The 23950-nt window shown below is 35.8% G+C and overlaps 1 protein-coding gene across 1 annotated transcript in view; it reads left to right on the top strand.

Annotated features, from left to right (window-relative positions):
* bin3 (bicoid-interacting protein 3) overlaps positions 1–23950 on the top strand; it is a 110999-nt gene that overhangs the window by 66372 nt on the left and 20677 nt on the right. Inside the window, exon 3 of the mRNA XM_036374574.2 lies at positions 90–126. The gene's annotated coding sequence lies outside the window, so the exon portion shown is untranslated. The remainder of the gene's footprint in view (positions 1–89; positions 127–23950) is intronic.

Here is a 23950-nt window from a genome sequence, read left to right as displayed (position 1 = left end):
TTGTAAGATTATTGTTCTATATTATTAATCACTTTTACCTTAACTTTCATTTGTTTTTGATAACTAATTTTTGTTTTTGATTTTTTCAGATTTTTTTCTCGCGTCTTTGAAGGCTTTCCAAATGATGTAAGTAAAACTTGTGCTGATTTTTAGTAATTGTATAGTTTTTTTTAGATTATTTCATATATTTGTAACTTCATTGACTTATATTGATGTTTCGCAGTCTAATATTGTAGTTTAGAAATGATTATAGCCACTCTGAAGAAATTTAATTTTTTTTTCAAAAATTCGCCGAGCTGATAATTTTCTTTTACATTTTTCGGTCAGTTAATATAATTATTTTTAATATTGCGACATACAGCGCCATCTATCGGTCAAATTAATCGACTGAACTCTTGGTTTTTCTTAGACACATATACCAACTTGGAAAAGCTTTGCCTACACTCAAGATCAAATTTGATCCGGAATGGTCCATTTAAACAGCGTGCGTCAACAGTATCGATAAATATTATTTTCCTAGTGTGATACCACCGATTTTTTTTTTTTTTTGTTCATAAGAAGTTTGATCTCGATATGTCAATAAGTGTGAGTTTGCCAGCTGTTTATTTGCGACGCGAAAAATTGTCAGTCAATTTGTTTAGGTCTAGACACATTTCCAACACTCAAATATTTTCGTTATGTTTGCGTAATAAAAATATTTCATTTGAAGCAGTTTTTTATTTCCATTCTGTACATTACATAATATAAGAATGTCCATACATTATATAAGTTATATATTGATTATAGCGCCACCTATTGGATCAAACAAACAACTTATATAAAAATTCAATTTCTTTGCACCACACTTTCTGCAAATATTTTTTATTAAATAAATATATATTATATAATTCTTTTATCAATATATACATTAAAAACAACAGCGCGAAGAAAAATCTAGGCGACCCCTATAGACAAGGGTCAATTAAGCAAATCGGGCAGCGCACGGACAGCGTTGCAAATAACTACCGTTCGACAGAGATACTCGCTTGAAGCGCAGCATATGCCGCAACTGCAAAATAAAAATTTAAATAGTCAATTAAGTGAAATTGGCTTTATTGCATTTTAAATAAAAGGCTGGCAAACAAAAATGAAAATAACTAAATGGAAAGTGAAAAATGTCGTAATTGAATTTCCATACTAGGAATGTAAAGCAATATATTTGTATGTATGTATGTATGTTGAAAAAAAAAATGTTGCTTAGCGAGCTGGCAAAGGGTTGACTGACAAGCTGTTAAATTGAAAATTTTTTTTGGCTGAATAAAATAAGACCCAGTAAAAAGTGGTGTGCAAAGTCGTCGAAATTCTAAAGCGTTGAACAACGAACGAATGTGAGCTAAGCCCTGCAGTCGAGCAGAAAAATAAGCAAATGCAATTAAGTTTCACCTAATACTAGGTATGCGTGCAACCAAGCATCCTCAACAACCACCGCTACCAACCGGCTCTCCCCCCAACCAGCCCGAATAACACGACCAACAAAGCGCACCGTTGACATTTTGCAAATTTTTATTATATTTTTTTTTTTGATCTACCAAACCATTGCCCTCGAAATGGTGCAGTTAGAAAGAAAAACGTAAAAAAACTATCGAAACGCCGAACTCCTTCCATTTTTCGCTACTTTGTTGGGGCACAAAAACAAAATCGTTGGTCGGTCGCTCAGGTCAGCGTCTAATAACGGTGTTGGCTAACTTCAATAATATCAACGGCGCGGGTACAAGTGAAAGCGGCAATGGTTGTTATTGCTTTGTCGTTAACATTGCCCTCAGCGTTGCGCAAATACGCCACTTGCAGCATAGACACTGTGAACGCGGCAGGTAAATTGAAAACGTGATGTTGCCATTAATTTTTGCACATCGCAAAATAATGCAGAAACAAAAAGTAAATCTAACATGAAAAACTCTAAAATTGCGCTTAAATTGAGAATTGCGGTAAATTGTGCGGATTTTAATCACAAAATCACAAACTGACAGCTGAGAAATGAAGTTGTATGGCAAAATTCTAAATTACTCATCCAACTTGACTCGTTTAGTACCTAATCTCAGCTAGTAAGCAAAGGTTGACATTTGTGCATGTAAAATCGAATATTTTTGCTGCTTTTAGTTAAGCTTTTGACTGTATAACGAGCTTTCCGTTTTTATGTTAGTACCGTCGAAAAAGCGTTAGTGGCTAGAAAATTTATAACTATGGATTATTATACGCAGAATTCGCAATATACTAGGCAACTCCACTAGACAATATTGACATTCTCATTTTGACGCGAAATAGACACAAATACAAAATAAATAGACAAGACGTTAGATCGACTCGTTCTTTAATTTCGCAACGTTGATTTGATCAGAGCGTGGCATTTGATTCTCAAAAACTTGCTACTGCACAAGCATACTGCTTACGCACAACTACACCAGCAATTCGCACGATTGCCTAATGACCTTTTCCTGGTACACACTGCATTCTGAGCAACTCTGCTGGGACTCCACGTACAGTTATTTGCGAGCATGCAGAAGAGGCAGCCTTTTCGTGGAAGTAAATGCACAAAGCTAGAAGGAATGCAAAACTCAATTCTAAGCAAATTCCATAAAAATAAGAGAAATATAAATTAAATCGAAAAACTTGCATTAAAACTTGGTAACAAAGAGAAAATGGAAATGCATATAACTAAATTGTGTCAATAGCAACCAAAACAAAAAAAAAAATTTATTTAAAAAAAACTACTACAACAACCAAAACAAATAAAGCCAGCAGCAACAACAGCAACTGGGGCGAGCGCAATGCTTTGTTGATTGCTTGCTGACAACAGCGCCGCCAGTTAGCTGCTGCTGCTGCTGTTGGCGTACTCCGTGCCGTGCTCCCCTGCAGCTGCACCTGCACTTGCTTTCGGCGACTGTGTACACACGCTGCCCATGTTTTTGCTGCTGTTGTGGCTGCGCTTGCTTTATTTGTTTACAAAAAGAGTTGCGTCAACAGCCGCCATCAACAGCCATTTGTTTACTCTTACATACGCGTTGGCGCGGCTGCGTTGGAGCGAAAAAATTACACGCGAAAAACATAAATACGCGCTTTTTGCCGCAAAACAGAAGCGCGTCAAACGCAAAACAAGCAAGCGAGAAAAAATATTTCTTTATATGAAATAAAAAGCTGTACAAACAGCGCTTTGCTGCAACAAAAAAAAAATGTATATATATGAGCTGTATATATAAATATGCTGCAAGGCTTGCAAATGTGTGCAAACTTTTGAAAAATTCATGGAAAATTGAGTTGCCATGAGTGGCGCAGGATTTCCAAGTATTTTCTTGTCGCTTTTGTGCCGCAACATTTCAATGCAAATAGTGTCGAGTATTATTGATGTCCATATTATGAAGTGCTATGCAAATCAAAGCGCCAAAATTCATATACTTCAAAATGTTATATCCTTTTGATTTAAGCACGAAAATAGCATGATTGGCGTTGACATGAAAGCTAAGTTAATATTGGTATAACGGGTGCAAAATGCAAATGTCGAGAATAGTTTTGATTTGACGCAAGTGTGGAACTCGAAACTAAATGTGGCTGCATTCATGGTATAAATGCTAACAATACGAATGTTTGCAACTAAATATGCATAAGCATGTGTGGTTGAGCTTTGCTGAATATTAGACAAATGAATTGGAGTGCTTTGAGTTTTCTATTTGCAATTTTTTGGTAGTTTTTAGAGCCTGCACAGGGTGTGTTAAAATAAAAAAATTTAATTATGTAGGGTATAAAATTTGGTACAGCCAGATGGAAACGTCGCAAAGCCTATAAAGTATATATAAGCCGTCTTCTATTTGCCGTTCCGCTGCTCGCTTCTGCTCTTTTGTCAAAAGAATTACATGTAAAAGCAACAATAAAGTTATTGAGTTGAATTCGCACAATTCGGGTGGAGCGAGAAAAAATTTTTTTTTTTTCTTAGGGTAAAATTTGTAGACTATAAAATACAATATGAAAGTTTTAAAAATAAAAAAAAACATTTTTTTTAACATTGAAAGGCGGCCCACTCACTTAAAGTAAATTTCGAGTTAAAATATTTTTTGGACAAATGATGGCGTGACGTGCTGAGTCGACTTAGCCATGTTGGCTCGTCCGTCAGTTTGTGAGATACCGATTTGAAATTTCGCAAACGTCCTTTTCTTAGCACGCAGCTGCTCATTTATCAGAACCGCCGATATCGGACTACTAGAGCATGTAGTTGTCAAACAAACTGAACAATCAGCATCAAGTTCTTGTATGGAACACTTTTTTATTTGACAATATAACTTTACGAAATTTGGCATAGACTGCTATCCAAGGCAACGCTACAAGCGCTAAAGAAATTGTTCAGATAGGACCACTATGGCATATAGCTGCCGTACAAATTAACCGATCAAAATCAATATAGAAATCTTTTTATACCCTATTATGCTATAAGAAACGCATCTGTGAAGCGTTTATAGCTTTGGTGCAGCCGAAGTAAAGAGGTTTTTTGTTTTAATATACTTTTGGTTTCCTATGTTTGAACAGCCTTTTTATTGTACTTTCCCTCTTTATTTTATGTTAGCTATTGTTTTGTTGTGCTTTCCAATTTTAAAGATACTATAAGTACATAATTTAACTAGAGGCTCATGTTTTTTAATCCTGCTTATTGTAGTAAATTTGTCAGAAGAAACACTCTAAAAATTAGCGAAACAATAACACCTTTACCAGTCTTAAATTACCATATATAGCTAATTTTCAAAGTGTAACCCCACAATATGTATAGCATACCTTTCGGCAACCACAATACCTGCCTAGCCGAACTAACCGTACTTTTGCGATACACAGCTGTTTTGGCGTCTTACGAGCAATATTCCAATAGCAGAAAAATAAAGCGAAAAGAAAATGTAACAAAAATTGCTGCTCAGTCGCCCTTTAATTTGCATATAAATGTGCCACACGAGGGCGTATACTTGACATTAATAGACTTTGCGCTTAAAAGCATGCTATGTAAATTTGTAGTGCTGCCGTTTCAAGTAATATGCGTCTTTGAGTGTGTGTGTGTGTGTGTGCCTGTGAACAAAAGGACCCTGGCACAATTCGTATTTACTTGTAATTGCGCCAACACGAAAACACACTTTCAAGTGAAACTGCCAACAACAACAGCAACAACATACGTATGCATAGTAATGTGCGCTAGCAACAACAGCAACACGTCAATTTGATTAAGAATCGCTGCTTGCCATGCCATAACAAAACCACAAAAGTAAAAGCCGCACGAGTAAATAACAAAATACTCAAACACATACATATGTTCAAACTCATGCCTTTCACACACACTCTCACTATTTCGTTCTAGGTAAATGTGCAGCGCAAAACATTCATTGGCTTGAAAAATGGTTTCAATATCGCGCTGGCTTAATTTGTTGGCTGGCATCAAAACAAAAGATTTTCTAAAAATACAAAACACGAACAACAAAAACAAAAACAGAGCTTTAGCGTAAGCAGCTGAAAATACTCGTGCCCAACCACCGAAACTTTTGCGCACAATGCTGTGTGTTTCTCTACGTTTTTCCACATATTTACAATGTTTTTACTTTGCTATTCTTGCAGCAATTTGTGAAAGCCTACCTTGACGCTGGCACTACTACTCATATTCCGGCCATTTGTTGTTTATCAACCAACTTTTTGTTTTTGTTTTTTGCCTTTCTACTTTGATACAAAAACACCTGGCTTTGTGCGGCCATAACCATAAGTTTTCTGGTGTCCTTTTTGCTTTCTTTACTGTTTTCTTTTTTTTATGTTTTTGTTTCTATTTCAAATCGCCCTTTCGGCACCTGCGCGGCGCTCGCTGCTTGTAGAGCGTGTGTGTGTGCGTGTGCGTGCAAGTATCCTTGTGGCGTTGAAAGCGTTGTGCTCTGCATGTTTGCTGACGATAAAAGCAAACAACTTTTCGCTTTCCATTAAGCCAAATTTCTGCTTTTACATGCAAACATGGTTTTAGTTTGTAATATATAGTCTGTTTTTGTTGTTGGCGACTATTTTGTTGTTTGGCATTACTTTTACTTATATTTCTACAACTTGCTTCATATTAATTTTTTTCGTAAAGTTTCGGTTCAATTTCACAGCGCTTGCTTTCGCCCATTTCTAAACATGCAACAACAGTTCTATATTTATTTACACTTTTCCGTTTTTTTTTTTTTTTGCAATTTTCCACATTTTGTTCGTTTTGTTGGTTGGCTTCTCTATTTTTGCTTTGCTTTGGTTTGTTTAATTTTGCGTTTAATTTGCAATTTGGCCTTGAGCGTAGTGTTGCTTGGGAAGATCTACAAGCTAATAAAAGTATTGCAGATAATTACCGCAGATAACGGTAAACCGAGCGTGCAAAATTATACAGTAAATTACTGTAAGAGAGGGTGTGTGGTGTGCTTATTTTGATAGATGACCCGCTATTTAGTTTAGGCGGTAGTTGAAGAAAAGTTTATCAAATAAATGTATATAAATATTAGGGTGAAGCGAAAAAAAAATGTTTTTGTTTGCTTATCCTGAGGGTAAAATCTGTAGATTCTTTTTTAACATCTAGAGGCGGCCCACTCAGTTTAATATATTTATATAATATAAGTATTAGAGAGAAATATAGCCATTTACTGTTGCTACCGAAACCATAAGTAAGAGAATTTACTAAGCTGCCGGATTTTTTAAATTCTTAAGAGCGCCAGGCATACATATTTATAAGTATCCGAAACAAAATAGACAACAGCTGCGAGCATGCCTTAACGCTTTTACTTTCCGACTGCTCTATTGACCCAGTGTTCACATCTTGAAGTGAGGCGACTATCGTACCAGTGGCGTAGAATTATCGTACTTTTAAAAAGAATGCCTATAATTATTAAATAAATCTTATTCAACGTAAAATTAATATTCTTACATATGCTCTCTAGTTAATTACTTAAAAACTATTGCTCTGAAATAAAATAATATTTTTTAACTATATTTTTTGCATGTGGAACAGGCCTGACTGCAGGACTCATCACTGATCAAAAATATATGTTCTTTTTTATTTCTTGTATAAAAAATTTAGTTAAGAACACGCAAAATGATTAAAAACAAGTAAGGAAGGGCTAAGTTCGGATGTAACCGAACATTTTATACTCTCGCAAAGTCAAATGGTATACTTGTTTGAGATTTCTTTGTGGATTGACTGATATTTTCGGTAGAAGGTCAACTATAGGCACTGGGGTCCACATATTTAGTACTTAGGGGCTTGAACAGTTTTGGTTCGATTTAGACAATTTTTGGTCATAAGGTGGCATACTTTAATTGCATTATTCACGCAAAGTTTTACCCCGATATAATCATTTTTACCTGATTTGCATAGTGGAATGTGAAAGAATCAGATGGAATTGAAAATGGTGTTACATGGGAAGTAAGCGTGGTTGTAGTCCGATTTCGCCCATTTTCGCACTATGACATAGAAACATGAAAAGAACGTTATGCACCGAATTTGGTTGAAATCGGTTGAGCAGATCTCAAGATATGGGTTTTCACCTAAAAGTGGGCTGTGCCACGCCCACTGTCTAATTTTGAACGCGGTTCCTATAAAGTCATCTTATACCATCTCAGAGATAAAATTTAATGTCTCTGGCGTGTTTAGTGCTTGATTTATCGCGCTTTTAGTAGTTTTTAACAGTACCGTTATATGGGGAGTGGACGGAGTTGCCACCCGATTTCAACTATTTTCACACCGTCAATAGAAGTGCTAAAAATTTTTTGCTTCCAGTGAATTTTGTTATTATAGCATTAGCGGTTTAGGAGATATGCACATTAAACCTATTAGAGGCGGGACCACGCCCACTTTTTAAAAAAAAATTTTAACTGCAGATGCCCCTCTCTAATGTGATCCTGTGTACCAAATAACAGTCTTGTATCTTATTGCGGAGCTTAGTTGTGGCAAGTTATTTGTTTTTGATTAATGGCGTTTTGTGGGCGTGGCAGTGGTCCGATTACGCCCATCTGCAATACCAACCGTCTCACGGTACCATGAAACATGTCTACCAAGTTTCATAAAGATATCTCAATTTTTACTCAAGTTAGAGCTTGCACGAACGGACGGACAGACGGACGGACGGACAGACAGTCACCCGGATTTCAACTCGTCTCTTCATCCTGATCATTTATATATATATAACCCTATATCTAACTCGATTAATTTTAGGTGATACAAACAACCGTTAGGTGAACAAAACTATTATACTCTGTAGCAACAGGTTGCGAGAGTATAAAAAGTGGTGTAAACTTGTTATCTTTTTGCTAGAAGTAACATGCTGCAAGTCGCTCTATTAATCTCAAAGACCTGACTAATGCGAGTGAAGGCAGTGAGAATGTGATTTTTGTAAAATGTGTCAAATTTTTAATAATAGAAATATTGCCTCATTAAATCTGCCATAGCTGTTGCTAATCATAGCAGTGGAAGATACAGCATTTTATTAAAATTTTCTGATTTACGATGAACAGTTGGTTTCATGACATTTTTCCAGCGAAAATGCACGTCTATTTATTTATCATTCAAATTTTTTTCAAACAACTTCAGTACGCAGCAATCGTGTTTGTCCATTTAAGGTGAAAAGTCGGTGTTTTTGTAAACCAATATCTCTAGCGAATAAACCATTTCGTCATAACAACACGGTCGGGTCATAAACTAAACATACGCACACACATGCATTTCAATTTCCCAAGAATATTTTACAGCAGCGAATACATAAATTTTTTAATATAAAAAGCATAAAACTGAATTCATATTCAATTTAGGCGTAAATGACCTTCAACAAACGCACACGCACACGCACACAACGACACCAAGCACAAGTGTATATAAATGAACAAGCTATAAAATCTTCATAAAAACATGAGCACAAGCTCAACACTACTCCATGGCAACATACTAATAAAGGCGACTGTACGCACGTACAAAAGCAAACAATAATAAATTACACACAGCCGTGGAGTACACGCACGCCGCGGAGGGGTAAGCGTTAAGAAGAGAGATATGTGTACAAATATGAGACGCATAGAGGTCAGTCAGACAGTCAACACATAAAACAACAGAAGAAGAATTGAGCAAAGAGGAATGAGGAAAAAGGCATAAAAACTAAATGGCACACAAAATGCATCATAAAACGTGAGATGGACATGAGCATGGACGAGACGAGACGAGACGAAGCGAGACGGACCAACCCACAGATAGACAGATGAGCAGACGCGCAGACCGACGGCCGACAACTGGCCGATAGGCGGAGCGCCGCGGTTAAAACCGACAGCAGATTGAACGCGTAGATGGATGAGCTTATAGGCGTTTCGGTTGATGAATGAAGTGATGGCGGTGTTGGGTCGGTAACAATGTGGTCGTTGAAAAAAGTGTGCTTCATACAGAAAAATTGGTAGCTTCAAATGTCCAACTCGACAGTTGAATAAATGGACAGCAGCCGCGGCAATAGCGATTGCAATGCAATGCTCCACAAACGAAGCAATCAAAGTGAATTTACAGCGAATAAATTGAGCTGCAATTGATAGTTAGAGCTGATAGGCGAGTGGCACAGCAGCGCAGTGGAGGCGTGCCGCTGCGTTTTGGGGGGAGCGCACAGTGCGGGCGGTAATGAATGCAACACTAGGTGGGAAATCACGGAGCCACAAATGTTGCAAGTTTCATTAAAAAGCAAAGTAAATAAATAAAAACTGATACACAAACAATAAAGCGCTTGTGTTTGGGGGAAAAATGGCGCAATAAAATTACTATTGATCGAGTTCAACAAATAAACGGCGCAGCGTTGATGGTGGTGCGCATGCTGTGGAATTAATCAGCAGAAAATCGGTTTTGTTATGTTTTTCAATGATGTTTTATGTGTGTGTGTTTCTTTTTTGTTTTTTGCAAAGAATTTTAATTCTGCTCTGTAAATATTAGCCATACGAAATGCGCTTTTAGCGCGTGATGCCTAATTGATAGGCGGCTGAATAAAAAGCGCGCAATTAAACGGGATGATTTTAAAAAAGTGGTGAAAAAGCTATGATTATATGCATAAAGGATAAATGTCTCACACAAAGCAAAATGGTATTGAAATAACATTTAATTAAAATTTATAAAGCTGTAAAATAAACAAAATTAAGGAATTAACTAAATATGATTTTTGCTCTCATGAATTCAATGACATAATTTACAGAATTTATGTTGTAAAAACTTCTTACTAATCAAATCACATTCATTATGAAATTAATTAAATGTGAAAAAGGCAATTTGTTTGCGTTATGAATCATAAATCAGTTAATTAAATAAATCATATTAAATTTAAATTTTTTAATAAACAAAGTGAAAACCTAATTATAAAAAAACTATAGAAATATATATATTTTTAAGTGAGTTGTGAATTTTAATACTTTAAATAACAACGAGTTTCTTTATTTTGTGCTTACTAAACCTTTAGAGATCCGACATCGATGAGTTCCTTCTAGATTCCACAAACACCACTTCTTTCTAACGCTTCTCGGCATTGTTTATGACAAATGTTCTGCCTAAATGTTTTCTGAAACTTCTCAGCGTAGATTAGATCACAGACTTCACGAAATCGATTGCTGCATACTTTTGGAGTAGTTTACGCGTATGGAATTTGTACTTTTAGTAGCTATATATCTTCTAGCTAACAAAATGATCTCGCCGCAGTACATGTTCTCTTCTATGCTCTCTGGGATGCGCTCACATAGATAATAGAAGTTCATCAGGTTTACTCAAATGCTGATATTGTTTGCGGAAGGCGTGGTTGTATGTAACTCAAAACCTTAAACGGGGTGCGGAAGCTATCTATTAAGGTGGAGCAAAAAAATTATATTTTTTTTTGCTTAGCCTGGGGGTAAAATTTGTAGATTATAATATAAGAAAATTTTTGGAAAAAAAAATAATTTTTTTTAACATCTAGAGTCACTTTTAAAGTAAAATTCAAGTTCAAATATTTTTTGGACAAAAAATTTTTTTTTGTGTTTAAACTCTTTACATTTATATAAAAGTTAGTGAATTTGACGGTTTTTGACTCAAAATTTATTTTAACGCTTAAGGATAGCATGTTGTCGTTTAAGACTTTTTTTTAAAACCCCAATTATAACCACAAAATTTTTTTTTAAGTTTATAACTTTTAATTGGCTAGAAAGAGGACTCTACATAGCTTTTGGAACACTTATCAAAAGCTTTTTACGAAAAAGTAGAAGTTTAAAATTTTTTATATTTTTTCCCGAATTTTTTTTTTTATTTTTTTCCAAAATTTTTGTTCATTTTTTCTCCAAAAATTTTTTTTTTGTTTTCCAAAAATTTTCTTTATTTATAATCTACAAAGTTTACCCTCAGGCTAAGCAAAAGAAAACAATCTTTTTATTTTGCTCCACCCTACTATCTATAATCCCATATATTTGATAAGAAAAAAAAATTTTATACTAATTATATGCCTCAGCTAACATGTATGAGCCACGAATAAGCTAAATCAACAAAATATATCTTTAAAATACGAAATAAAAATACAGAAAATTAACGTAGGTGTCTAAAAAATGAAAATCACGACCAAGAAAAACAAATAAATACAAGTGAGCTTTAGTGACACAAAAGTTTTCAACAAACACACGGTTTCACGGTAAAGGCGGTACCTTGAAGCACCTACTTAGATGAACACGCCCCTCTTAAAATACAAAGAGTAGGAAAATAGTAATTTGCTTACTCGCAAAGATTCCTTCTGTCTTAAGTTTTGCCCCCACCTCCCAACTTGCAACATTGCTTACACGAACTTAACCAACCCAACTAACTTGGCCAACTGTTGTCGCCAGCGTCAGACAAGTTTTAAGTGCAATTTAATTTTAATTTGCAGCTTTTTTCAACAAAGTTTTACCTTCACCAAGAGAACGATGCGCCCGCTAACTACTTTGTAGCGCAGCTTGTAACCACCGTCACACACACACACACACACATACGTATGCTACACTCTTCTCAGCCATTGCAATGGGCAAATGTTCGTTTCTTCTGAATTCAGTTTTATTTTCACTTCGGGGATTTATTTTATATGTTTTTTTAATAATTTTTCCCCGCTTTTGCTTTTGGCTTGCACAACAAACTGGCTTTTCTTCTTCATTTACGCTAATTAAGCGCGAAACGTTTTGTTGAAATTCACAGTGGGAAAAGCAAGCGGAAAAGTTTCAGCTAAAAAATGGAAAAGAAAATTTATGTTGGCAGAAACTAAACTTAGAAAAATGCTTGAGTACTCACTTGCAGCGTTAACGGAACTCGGTTGTTGGAGTGTTATCAACTGCCGAAGACAAGGTGAAGTGGATGGAGGGCAGCAAATAAAAAGTAGACCGAAAGTCCATGGACAGTTTATTTAACCCTGTGTGGGCGTGAGATTATTAAGGATGTCCATTTATTTTTCAATTTTTTATAGAATTCTTCATAGCCTTACTTAAACCCACAAATCTTTTAAAAGGACCTATCTTCAAAACTCAAATACCATTAAAAACCAAATTATTTCAAGTAAGATTTCAAGAAAATACGAAATGACGTTGAAAAGAGCACCCTAACCCCTCACTATTCGTCGCAAACTCCGCAAATTGACAAAAGAATAAAGTTTTTGTGCCAAAACTGTAAGCAAGAAGCGAGCGCAAAAGTCACCAGGGAAAAAAGGAATCAGTAGTAAGTGACACAGAGAGTTTGAGAGTTGCGGGCGAATCAAACAAACTTCAAAGATGTGAAGCGCGTGTTCAAACTCGTGCTCAGCGTGAGTACAAAAGTTGTAATCAAACTTGTCACAGAGTGGACGGAAATGTCTTTCCTTAACGAGTATAGTATGCACATGTAACACTTTGAAGCCCCAGAAGAGATGACATTTTTTTTAGATATATAAAAGGGTAGAAATATACAGTTTTTTTTTATTAACTTTAATGCTTTTGACAATATTCACATGGAACATACAATGCTCAAGTGCTTCGTAGCATAGCATACTAATTTCACTAGCATACCTTCAGGCGAACTAACTCTGTAATCGCTATTTCATTTATTCAGCACCACCACCTTAAACTTCTCAAAAGGTTAACGAATAAATTTATTGACTCATAAAAAACTTTCGGCCCTTTATCTCTCCAAACAGTATCTGCGTAAGTAAATCATAATCAAGGCTTCTTTTATAGAGTTAACAGCATAACAACATACATACAAATATAAAATTTAGCAAGATTAAAGTAGTAGGAGGACAAAGGAAAATAAACAAGTGTCGGTCGTCATGCGCTGCAAAGAAAACAAACCCAAAATTAAGTATTCGTATAGTAACGGTAAAAAAAAGGATTACGTAAATTGAAAAGGTGTGTCTTGAAAATGAGTTAAGTAAATCGTTTTCATGCAACATTGACTGATTACCGAGCACTAAACTTTACAGAGTAGCAGCGAAGAGAAGTAGAACTGATGGAAAAATCAGAAACGGAAAATTGAATGAGCAAGCAAGCAAAGAAAGAAACGAAATTTGTACAAAGAAAAGGGGTAAAATTAGAAAAGTGATATGAAAAAAGCGAAACAAAAAAATTAATTAAAAAAGAAATGAAATAAAAATAAAGCAAAGTCAAAAAAAGAAATTCATATATAAAGTAAAAAAAACTAAAAATACATATATAAAGTAAAAAAAAATAAAAATTAAAAAAAAAACCATATAAAGTAAAACAAAAAAAAAAATGTTAAATATAAAGTAAAAAAAAAATAAAAATTAAAAATTTTTAAGAGTACAAACCAAAGCCCAAGCTAAGTACAATAAAAAATTACGAACGTACACGAAGAATATAAAGCATAAATGAAAACTAAGCTACAATACCAAACATATTTTTGAAAAAGAGAAAAATTGGTTTTGTACTTCAAAAGACTCTTTCACAGCTACGAACTACTAATGAAGACAAAACTACCCACATTCTCAAAAGCTATTAACGAAACGGAAAACACGCGCCGGCACAGGTAATTTGAGACGAAAGCACAAGCTGCTGCAAAAAAAAACGTACGCCACAAAATGGAGTTGTCAAAGAGAGTTAAGCAAAATGAACAAAATAAAACGAAAACAAGACACGCACACAAGCATACAAACAACTCATTAGCGCCTGTGAGCGAACGCATCTCAATCGCTTTGAAGAGTTATAATTAAACTGCAAATGGCTCAAAAGGAGCTGGAGGCTGCTCGGTACCATATTTCATATAAACGCCACCATTTTTGTTGTTGCCGTAGATTTAGTGAGCGCTGTGGTACCTTATTAATGCGAGCAATAACAATGACAAGGAAACAGATAAACGCAAGCAACAACTAGCTGGCAAAGCAGGCGGCGGCTCGAACGTCGTGCACAAACGCCGAAGAAATAAATCCAAAGGCCGCAAGCTACTCAGCGAGGCACACACTCACACACACACACCTATAAGCAGGTAGCTGCGCGTAGTGCTGGACACGAGATGAATGTGCAGCATAAAATTAAATTGAATTAATGAAATGAAATAAAGCTTGCGAAAGGCGAAGGAGCAACGAAAGCTCAGCGCTGAAGCGAAGCTGCTGTTGATGATGAGCTGCAGCTGCTGCTCGAGATAAGCAAAGGTAGCTAGGCAGACAAAAGCCAACAGCACATGCTGCAGGACACACAAACACACGGACAGTTAATGAGCAGAGTCAAGCGGCGGCGCAGCAGCATTAACTGAAATCTGTTTGAAAACCCGTTGCCGGCTGCTGCAAATAATGCGAAACAGTCGTTTGGGCAAATTGCGTTGTATCCTTAAGAACTCTGTAAAACACACAGAAGAAAGCCATGGATCCCGGCTGCGGCGCGGCGTGATTGTGTGGCGACTTAATAATCTTATTCATCAGCAATATGAAAGCATAAAGTTGTTGACGTTGTTGCTTGTGCTTTGTCGTTAATTGTTGTTGCACTTAATGACAACAACTTAACGGCATTCTCACCTATACAGAAAGCGAGGTAAAATTCACAAAAAACAAAAAGAAAAAACAAAGAAAAGCAAAACAAAAACAAAAAGAAAAAATAATGAAAATGTAGAATAAGAGGCACAAAGAAGCTGTGTAACCACTGAAGCACATAAAGAACTTGAGTTGAGTTGTGCGCACAGCTGTGTTGAATGCGAAAGAAAAGTGGCAGAAAGGAGTACTTAAAAATATTTTAAATACATAAATGCAATTATGAGCTGCTGCTGCTGCTTGTTTGTCGCTTGTGCTGCTTCCATTTCCATTTCGGCTGCTGTGTCAACGACATTTTCTTCAGCTCTTGCGTTCAAGTGGTGCTTGTAGTCGTTGGAGATTTGCATTAAAATTCGCATACTTCGCAGGCAATATTATATGCATGCGTTTGCTGTTTGTTGTTTGTTGAAATGGAATGCAGTTATGCTTTAAGTAGGATTGTGGCGCAGCTTTAATTTGCGAATATCGGGTAATGAAAAGAGTTATTCCATTTTAATCAAAAATTTTGTATTCAAATATAGAGTCAGGAAAAAGAAGTTAACTTCGGCTGCACCGAAGCTATAATACACTTCACAGGTGCATGTCTTATATCATAAAAGCGTAGAAGAAAATCTGTATCTTGATTTCGATCGCTTAGTTTGTATGGCAGCTATATACTATAGTGGTCCAAACTGAACAATTTCTTCGGTGCTTTGTAGCGTTGCCGTGGACAGTAGACTGTGCCAAATATCGTGAAGATAACTTGTCAACTAAAAAAGTTTACCATACAAGAACTTGATTTTGGCAGACCAGTTTGTATGGCAGCAATAAGCTATAGTGCTCCGATAACGGCGGTTCCGACAAATAAGCAGCTTCTTGAGGAGGAAAGGATGTGTGCAAAATTTCAAATGAATATATCATCATTTTTCAAATTTCATATCAAATATATAAATTGGGAGACAAATAGGCTAAATCGACCGACTTCGTCGCGCTGTTCATTTATGTATACATATGTATGTATACAGTATAGGGTCTCAGATTTTTTGCTCTGTGTATTACAAACACATAAAAAGTTAGCAACAAATGCAGGATTTGTAGATGATAAAAAATTTTCATCAGCAGTGGCTGAGTTTGTCTAAAGTCGCACAGAAAAGACAGAAAAATGCGCGTAGTAATATTATATTATGTTTATCACATAAATCTCAACTCTACCTTTAATTTAATACCAATTTTAGCAATTTTTGTTGCACATGACAACAGGGAAAGGGAGACTAACGCAAAAACACAGAGTTTCTTACGTCGTTATTCTTATGGATTATATTTATGTAGAATATAATTTATGCTGCCGTTAGCCAATAAAAGCGCTCTATTTGTTTGAGATTTTCAGACTATCATATACTATTACATTCAAAATTATTTCGATAGCTTCTCTTTAAATTTTTTCCAATTTCATCAAGGTATCACAATATATAATATTTGAAAACGTAAGCTATCTTAGCATTGCCAGATTTAATCTCAGCTAACAAAAAACACTTAAAATTAGTTTTCGAGTAAACATTTGTTTGTAGAAGTCTTCATTAACTTTTATATAATAACAATTTTTTTACTAAATAATAATTTTTGTTTATTGCAAATCGAGCTTCAAACTTGAATGCACACATTTTCAATTCTTAAAGCCATTGTAATTGTATGGTAATTAATTTTCAAATTCTCATTAGCCAAATTAACGCGAAAAAATTAAAATTGCATGATATTTAATACGTAAATCTAAAATCACTGTAGGTTTTCCTACACTATTTTCACATTAATTAATCACGGTAATCACCACTTTTTGCTCCAATAAAATGTAAATGAAATGAATTTAAATTTCTAATTAAAAACACTGTTAGCATTTTGTATTCACTTATAATTTCGAAGTCCACTCACGTGCAACACTTTGCAACTAATTCATTATGCGAGCGACGAGGAAAAGTGGGCAGCAAAAATGGTGGCGATAAAAAAAAAAAGCAAGTAAAGAAAAATCAGAAAAGCAAGAGCAAAACAAAAACAAGAAAAGAAAACGCGTATTATCTTTGCACTCGTATTAAAGAAAAAACTTTGAACAAGTTGTGCCTTTTCGAGAATTGCACAAAGCAAACGCTACACACAAGTGCACGTAAGAAGACGTCAGAAAATGGAATGAAACTAAGTAGTAGTGAGCGTATCAAAAAACTAACGGTGAATTAGACTACAACAACAGCTACACGCATGCAAGCAGCGGTAACACTTAGTCAGACTGTCAGCTTTGCTAGCAAAAGTGAGTTAGTCAGTCAGGCAGTCAGTTAGCCAGTTAGTCAGTCAGCCAACCAGTTATTTAATCTGATAGCCACTCAACCAAGTTGCTCTATCATCCAAAGTTTATTTCTTGTTTTTACTGCCACCAAGAAATCAAGTTAAGTCAACAAGCAAAGCGGTAAGAGTAAATAACAAATGAGTACGCACACATATACTTACTAGCTTACATATGTACATGCTTTCATATTGATGAATACCCAGCAGTGAAAAGAAGTGATTCAGAAGCGTTGTTATTTTAACCTACTTATTTTTCTGGAAAGTCGTCATTTCGTCAAAAAAAAATTATGGCACTTTTTTTTTGACTAGCCTTTCGATTATTATCTGTATTAACAGCTAATAATAGCAAATATTTAAGAGTTTTTAATTTGAGATAACTTTAAGCAGAAAAATCCTCAATTTTTGGAGATCTTTCTGGAGATCGGGTCCGGAATCAAGCGAATCGAAAATTTTTCAAAATGAATCACCGATTATTAAACGAAATTAAATTATGTAAATGTGCATATATTTATTTATTTATCAAATAAAATGCCTCTTCAAAAAAATATCACAGAAAAGCGCGTTTTTGCTGATTAGTGGACCCCTTAACTTCCGCATCCCTTGCGGGTAATACAGACTATTTGCGGCAGTTGTTAGAAGAAATGATATATTTTTTTAAAATGAAAATAAAAATTAATAGTAATGGGTTACTAGTGCATTTTGCTACTAATCGCGAACTAGTTCTTAATCAATATAATTTTCTCATATAGGCCAATATAAACACTGGTATTTGGTATTACGCTTACAAAGTTTTGAACTTAAGAGCTGTGAAATAAAAGCCAAACATTTATGCGACCGACAGCTTAAACGTAGCGGTGCAAGATAACTGACTTCAAGTGTAAATACAATGCAAAGAACAAACAAGTTTGTTTGTAACTGTGTTAAGTAAGTGAGCGAAAAAGTTCGCTGGCGTCAAAAACTGAATGCTGAACGCGCCAATTTGACGCGTATGTCATAAATAAATGAGTTGATATGTGCTGTGTGAAATTTGGTAATAAACAATTTAATTGAAAATGCTGGCAAAGCACTTGAAACATCGTCTGCCTAACCACGAAGTACAGCAAAGCCGCTTAAATACTTAAAATTAAACAACAATATAAATGCAAAGGAAACTTCTAGCAGCTAAAACCAGGCATCAAGTGCCGCGCGGCAAAGGCGAGTAAAGGATAATGCTAAAGCAAAATACAATCAGCATTCGGCGGTTACACGCAGCTTTAGCCGCCAACAGCAACGCCAAACAAACCAAACTAGCAGCCAGACAAATACATATGTAGATGAGGCGTAGAAAGCATAAGACATAGGGCACTAAAACTGTAAGCCACAAAAAAGCAATGATAACGAGCGAACAAAACAACTTGAAAATTTGAATAAAAATGCGCTAAAAATGAATTGCCAAAAAACAAGTTGCAAAACGACAACGACAAAAAAGTGCTAATAAATATGTAGTGAGAAATGCTGTAAAAAAATGCCAACAGGAGCTTGTTAAGCACACACAATTGCACGTACGCGTGTTTGTGTATGTGTGTGTGGGCGTGTGTGGCAAACGCAATGAAATCCTTTTATGCCACCACAAAATCCGTTTCTGTTGCCGGCGCACAGACTTAAAAGTATAATTTTTTTCAAATGCCCGAAGAAAGGCGCACTGCTGCGGAGTAGTTTGCACAACAACTGAAAAAATTTAAAAAAGTAAACACCAAAACAACAAAAACTACTGGAAACATATAGATATTAAAAAAAAGGGGGGCATGAAATCATGTGCACTAGTACAGTTGCATGGAGACTTATTTAAGCGGCAGGCTTAAAAGCAAATATGACAGTGAATGCTGCATGCATATGTGACAACGCTAGTGAATGTGTGCGTGTGTATTTGTAGTGGTATTAGTGGCGCTTTAAAAAGATATCTCCGGAAGGACATGCCGCTGTGCCAGCTGTTGGTAGAGCCTTAAGCGCTGGAAAATTGCAACAAATAAAGCTGTTGCTGCTATGCTTAATGTGCCACCACCGCCTATTTGATGGGTGTAGGCCAGCAAGAAATTATAGCAGCTACGTTTTGTGCGCTTTTTAAAGCGAAACAGACTTCGAGATACAATTTTCCAGACAAGCGCTGTGTTGATATTAAAAAATGCAACCATCAAGCTTTTTACTCTTAGCTCTTAGCTTTTTTTCCTTCTGTTTGCCGCTCTTAAAAACTTTCTCAGCATGTTCCAAGCGTGGTTTAGCCCGTTCAACTTTCTTAATTTCTATGTGAAATTGCAAAAACGCAACACTTTCAGGAAGAGCTTTCAAGCTTTTCAAGTCACTAGATAGCAAAATGAGTACGTTCTAATTGCATTAAAAAAGCACGCGCACATAGAAGCTTGACAAATTCTAAACGAAATGAGTAAAATTTCAGCTGGTGCTTACCAGTGATTATGAAAATTTCGGTAATTTTCCGACAGAAGCTTTCGGACAACAACTTTAAAATTGCGTGAAACACTTACTTACATCTATTGCATTGAACAAAAGTTGAATTAATTTCATCGCAAAATATCTACTCTCCGCAAATTACGCAATGTTATGCTAAGCTCGCTAGCGTGACATCAGAAAAGTGACAGATGTTATCGCATATATTAAAAATCTTCGCTGAGTTGAGTCCTAACTACAACCAGTGTATAGAGGATTTAAGTTTTCGTCGATACAAATTCTTTGTAAGTCAAAATGAAACATCAGTATATATAACTCATAAAACCTCTGAAAAAATCTGTCTAAAGGCTGCTTAAAACTTGCCTTACCACATTTGTAAGCAAAAACGAGATGACATTTCTAAAAGAGAGAAGAGATACTAATTGCTAAAAGAGTGTCAGCGCTTAAGTATTTTTTCGCGCAGGGTCATCTGCGTCACCTACCATCTACTTTAGCTCCGAGTATATGCAAGTGTTTGTGCGTCTGCTTCTTGCCACTTTGCATATTAAACGCCACTAGACAATGTCTCTGCACCGCCAAACACCTCTGCTAGTCTCACTACTCGCCTCTCCACTCATACAATATGTAGCCGCTAGCGTTAGCGTACATCCGCTTTCCTTCTTTTTTCCATTACTCATATGCCACATACTATGTACATATGTAGCAGCTACGCCTCTGTGCCACGAGTATGCACATTAATTCAACATGGATGCAACAGCATTTAAAGTGTGTGCTAAACTTAGCTGCTTCCCGTTGCTGGCGCATCTCTGCGGCTCTACGCGCAGAGCAAGTCTCAGTGCCGCAGCGAGTATATTTAGCCGCCGCATAGCGTGTTGCTGCGTGTGGCACACACAAGTGTTTTTTATTTCACCGCTGAAAGTGTGTGTGTGTACGTGTACGTAAAGTGAGAGTGTGAAGAAATTATAAGCAGAGACATTAAAATATAAAAGTGTTGTTGATATTTTTTATCATATCATTATATATTCTTTTTTTTTTTTGCTGCGCCTGTTGTTTGCTTCCTTATTACTGTCTCATTTTCTGCGGTTGTTCCGCGCTGCGCCTATTGTTTATTGGGCTCCTTTGTATGCATCGCAGTTGTTGTTGTTGTTTGTTTTTGCAACTGCACGGGTTTAAGCTGTAGGCTTTGCATATGAAAATCATTTTGCACACATCAGCTTAAAACTATTTGCATGTGTGTATGCATGCGACTGGGCTTTCGTAGACCGCGCCATATGTTTGCATGGTAATATCCTGTGCAAAGGACATGCATAACATATATGCACATACATATGTATATGTTTAAATATATGTAGTGTTTTTGCTTGCTATTTTCCAATTTTAGTTTGCAGTCTAGTTACTGATAAATTTAGTTGGCAGCACTCCTGTCGACTTTAAGCCGCTGCTGGCTATCCTTACGTCCTTACGCTTACTAGCAGTATGTGAGCGCACAATACCGTTAACCACCTGCCGGCAAGCTTTTTATATTTATTTTCAAGTGCTTGTATGTATGTGTATAAGAAACTAACTGAAATATCAAAGCAGCTTGTAGTTTCAGTGTTTAACGCTTTGCATTCAGCGAAGGCACGTTTTGGCTCACTCCAAAAAGAGAATTTTTTTTTCACTGTATTTTGCGAACAAAGGCATGAAAGTTATGCTGATATTTCAAAAAGTATTCTTTTTGCTCTAAAAATATCTAAAACCTAAAGTTTGTTTGTCTTTATTTTTGTATTTATTTTGAGTTGTGCCAAAAGTTTACAGAAATTGAAATTGATGCTTAGCGTCAGTTCAACCATGAACTTTCAGATGAGTTAAACGAAATTATGAAACCAACTAATCGCACTGCTATCGCGGTTTGATTGAGTTTAAGCGCTCATCTACTAATTTTCACCAAAGCCAGTGAATTTATTGCAGAGAGCATCAGAATTTGACATTCGGAAACATATACCGTTACGGGGTTTCCGAAATAATTTAGACATATATATGGTTGCTCTTGAAACTGCAATTATAAATTTAAGGTGGAAATAGGTTATAATCTATATAATATCACTATACTTTCTACCTAAAAGCTTCAAGCCTCAAGTGCGTACAGATTGCTTATATAGTTATTGGAGCAGTGTAAAACATGATGCAAATAGCTGTGGAAAGATTATATGTCCAGAAACCCTAAACTTAGCCGCTTCTCATTTGTACAACTTGCTTTCAAGAATGAGTATAAATCAGGAATATATGCCTAGTAATGGCCTGTGGGGAAAATTGTAACTTTGTTTTATCTCATTCTTAAAAAGTTCTGAATTAACGTTTATGAAGGGGTTAACAGGTTTTACTCTTAATACCAGACTATGAGCGAACTTCAGCACACAATTTGTAAACTGTGAGTATTTATATTTCTAGCTTGGACAAACTTGATACTGATCAGCTGCTCGAAGCTGATTCAGCATTTTGGTTATCTACCACTTGATAACTTCATAACTCTGGACTTCTAGTCACATTTTTGTTGAGACAATTAGTAGAGGTTTAAAGCTCAAATTATTATTATTATATTTCTGCTGTAAAACACTAAAATTCGAAGTTTTTACTACTGTCAAATAGTTATTACTTAAGTGCTTCGATTTTCCTGCAGGGCTGCCACAAAACGTGTACATTTGTATATAATGGGTGTGTGAGTTTACTTTGTGCGCCTGAGGTGCAAATTATGAATTCATTAGCGCCAGCAAACAGCTACAAACAGTAACAGCAATAAAAACGCAGATGGGCGCAATAAAACCAGGTGGCAGGGCGGTCATGTCAGGCAACTATACATGTGTATATACTTGTATGTAAATATATAGGTCTTACTTTGCATGGCGTGCAAGCATAGCAAGTAAACAGTAGTTCGGCAGGCTTTCGGGCTTTTTTTTTTTGCGCTCACAACGCCCTTTGTTCGCTGGGCTGCGGGGGTGTGTGTGTGTTGGCATAGCGGAATTAGCTACACACGCTCATCATTGCTTTTATAGCGAGGTGCGAATGGGGGAGCGTAATGCCCGGCACACTGGCGACTATTTATTTAAGCGGTTGTGAGTGCATGTGTGTGTGTGCGTTCGAGCCTCTGCAGTTGTGCAACATTAAATAGTCGGTTATTTATTTTTTCAACACCGAAGCGACAGTTTTACACTATGCTTTAAGCAGTGGCGAAATATGACTTGTTAAATTGCAGCAAAAACAAAAGCTGAATTGGAAGTATGGGAAACTAGAACAGATTTTTTGCGCAATAAAGAGCGAGTATTGTTTTATGCTTTGTTTGCTTTTTTTTATTTGCCTGGAATTTATTGTTGTTGTAGTTTTTTTTATTATTATTTTTTATATATATATTTTTTTATTTTTTATTCTTTTGTAGTTTTTTAATTTTTTTTGTATGTGCCTGCTTTAGCTGCCAGCATTGCCACTTCACTGGCTAATTGTGTTGCTTTGTTCGCCGTTTTTTGTTTGTGTAAATATTTTTTCACGGCTTCGGCTGCTTTGTTGCGCTTTAACATACATATACATATACCGACATACATATTTATTTATACAATTTTGTATACAAATTGCTGCATTATATTTTTAGTTCGTGCGCCAGCGTGTAAACCGAACCTCTACACTCAGCTCCAGCCGCCTCTTTTGGGTTGCTAACCGCGTGCAGTAACCGGCTGCTCCTAAATGATTGTGTAATTAGCGGAAAATCGCTTGCACAATTTTTGCAAAATGTTATTTTAATGATATTTAAATAGTCTGCGCGTTTCTCTGTTTTTCTTTTATTATTTAAATACCTAATGGCCGCGTACAATTGGCGGCAATCTGTATGTAGTAATGCTATCTATGTTTGTAGGTAAGTAATACTGACATTTTAAATAAATTAATCTAGCACAAGCGCTGTTTGGTTTTTTTTTTTTTTTTTTTTTTGATAATTGGATTAAATGCTAGTTGATTGAATGGAAAAGGAAAACAGTATTTATGAATACTGACTGACATATTTTCCACATAATAACTACAAAGTAGTCGCTTTTTCAACGATTATTGCCTGACCCTGTGAGCTTTTTGTGTCAGAAAGTAGTTCTGCCCTTTAATTGAGCAGTATGGCTTCGTCATCATACATGAACGCTTAAATGAAACATTTATAGGCAATTAACTAT

This window comes from Bactrocera oleae, chromosome 4 (genome assembly GCF_042242935.1).
Source record: "Bactrocera oleae isolate idBacOlea1 chromosome 4, idBacOlea1, whole genome shotgun sequence".
Lineage (NCBI taxonomy): Eukaryota > Metazoa > Arthropoda > Insecta > Diptera > Tephritidae > Bactrocera > Bactrocera oleae.
Note: the sequence above shows the minus strand (reverse complement) of the source record. Positions and strands in the feature narration are given on the sequence as shown.